Source organism: Penaeus japonicus, unplaced genomic scaffold (genome assembly GCF_977035675.1).
Source record: "Penaeus japonicus unplaced genomic scaffold, GWHDUDI00000001_assembly GWHDUDI00000023, whole genome shotgun sequence".
Lineage (NCBI taxonomy): Eukaryota > Metazoa > Arthropoda > Malacostraca > Decapoda > Penaeidae > Penaeus > Penaeus japonicus.
Window position 1 is genome coordinate 24,721,068 of NW_028234425.1, and position 2,500 is coordinate 24,723,567.

General features: G+C 46.0%; 1 protein-coding gene across 47 annotated transcripts in view; it reads left to right on the forward strand.

The window, feature by feature from the left end:
• Positions 1 to 2,500, forward strand: part of unc-104 (kinesin family member unc-104) — a 124,917-nt gene that overhangs the window by 15,003 nt on the left and 107,414 nt on the right. The gene's annotated exons all lie outside the window — the stretch shown is intronic.

The window sequence follows — 2,500 nt, forward strand, 5'->3', positions numbered from 1 at the left end:
TATTGGCATGAGATTTAGATCGAAAAAACGCGGTAGTTACAACAGAATCATGCAAAAACATGCATCTTAATGAAAAAAGTCCACATTTGATAATATTTTCCCCATCCCGATCGAAACCAAAATGGCTCTCCCATTATCCCAAATTGACTTGTTCAGACAGCTGGCGCGTGTATAGGCCTATTTCGCAAAGGTTAGTGTGTATGCGTTGGTCTATTTTGCACTGGTTTGGTGCTGGTGTATGTAGGCCTACCCTCACAGCTTTTGTTTATATATTGTTCCATCTGACACATGTTTGTATATATAGACCTATTCCGTACGGTTTTGGAGTGTGTTTGCAGGCCTATCCCGTACAGGTTGAGCGAGCATGTAGGCCTATCGTGCACAGGTTCGGTGTGTCGTAGCGCTTCCCAGGGAGGTAAGACCGAGGATATTGATCATCAGCTGTTGTTGCAGCTGGGACAACACGGGGGGGGGGGGGGGGGATGCAGGAGTTTCTTGTTCCTGGAACTTGAGGATATACTGCTCCGTTTAGCAGGATTCTCAGATGTTCTCGCCTCTTTTTTTTTAATTTCGTTTTTTAAGAATGAGGAGTGAATTCGTTTTTAAGGAAGAAAAGCGAATTCGTATTTAAGAAAGAAGTGAATTAGTTTTTTGAGGAAGAGAGATGGATCGGTCTTAAGGAAGAAAAGCGAATTTGTTTTTTTAAGGAAGAAAACAAATTCGTTTTTAAGTAAGAGAAGCGAAATCGTTTTTAAGAAAAAGGTGAACTCGTTTTTGAGGAAGGGAAAGCGAATTCGTTTTTAAGTTAGGGAAAGCGAATTCGTTTTTAAGGAAAAGGTAAATTCATTTTTAAGGAAGGGAAGCGAATTCGGTTTTAAGGAAGAACATAGATTCGTTTTTAAGTATGAGAAGCAGATGGTTTGGTTGGTTGAAAGGGGAAGTAGGGGAGAGGGACTCGTGTTTCCTTTTTTTCGTTTTCTCGTATTTAGTTCACGGAAGGAAAAAAAATATTAACGAGAAAAGAAGTTATCTCGTCGAAAGGATAAAAACGCTATCATTGTTTTATGTGTTTCGTTTCTTTTTCTATATATTTTTTTTTACAGTATCCTTTTTTTTCTTGTTCTTTCCTTGTGTTTTCCTGTTTGTTTTTGGTTTGCTCTTCTTTTTTCCCACTTTTTTTTTCTTTTTGATAGCTTCATCTTTTTTTCTAGTTCGGTTTGGTGTTGTGTCTCTTTGGCTTTAGCTCATTTTTCTTCTCCTTTTCTACCATCTCCTCCTTCTTCTCCTTCTCTTTCTCCTTCTTCTTTTTAATCTTCTTCTCCTTCTTCTTCTTCTTCTTCTTCTTCTTCTTCTTTTCCTCCTCCACCGCCTCCTCCTCCTCCTTCTTCTTCTTCTTTTTCTTCTTCTTCTCCTCCTCCTCCTCCTCCTCCTCCTCCTCCTCCTCCTCCTCCTCCTCCTCCTCCTCCTCCTCCTCCTCCTCCTCCTCCTCCTCCTCCTCCTTCTCCTAGTGCCGCCCAGTCTCCTCCATCTCCTCATTCTTCTCCTTCTCCTTCGTCTTCTTTTACACGCGGACGTCAGAACACTAGAATTTCCCGGAGGGCAACTTTGCATCTAGACTCCAGGTCTTGGTCGGCGCGACAAGCAAGCACGCAAGCCAGCCAGCCAGCCAGCAAGCACGCAAGCAAGCCAGCAAACTAGCTAAGTCAGTCGTATGAGCTAGCAAGCGAGAGCCATCAAGTGTCGAGGTGGTCAATACTTTAGGGAGAGGAGAGGGGAGGGGAGGGGAAAGGAAGGGGGAAGGAGGAAGGGGAGGGCTGAGCGAGGGCAGGGGGTTATGGTTTAGAGTGGGTGGGTGTTCAGGGGTGTGGGTGTGTTGGGTGGGTGGGGGTGGTAGGGACTGGGGAATATTAGGGGTAAATGGAGATTGATGAGGTCATAGCGGGGTTGGGTGGGGTAGAAGATATATGATATGTGGGGGGGTTGGGTGGGGGGGGGGGGGGGGGGGGGTTGGGGTGGAGGGGGTGAGGGGGAGGGTAAAGGTGGAGGGTTGGTGAGATTGATGTTTGTGGGAGAGGGGGTGGAGGGCTAATGGGGGTTTTTGAGGGGTTGGGGGTAAACCCATTAATGGGTTCACAGGTCTCAAACATCACATGCACAAGGTGAGGTTTCATCTCAAACATCAAATCCGCAGTATTCAATGGCGGGGGGGTGTGGGCGCGGGAGGGGTGGTGGTCGGGGGTGGTGGTCCCCATCACGACTAGGAGTAGATTCGCGAATGGGAGATGAGTCTGAGGGCGGTTATGGCGAGGGGTGTTCGAGGGGAAGGTCAAGGGGAAAGGGGTTAGTAAGGATCGGCCATTCTTGGTACGAATGACGGGATAGATAAACGGAGGAATAAGTGTACGAATAAAGATCAGTCGATAGATAAATAGGTGGGATAGATAAACAGATGGATAAGTATACGAATAAAGATCAGTCGATAGATAAGATTTGAGGGGTG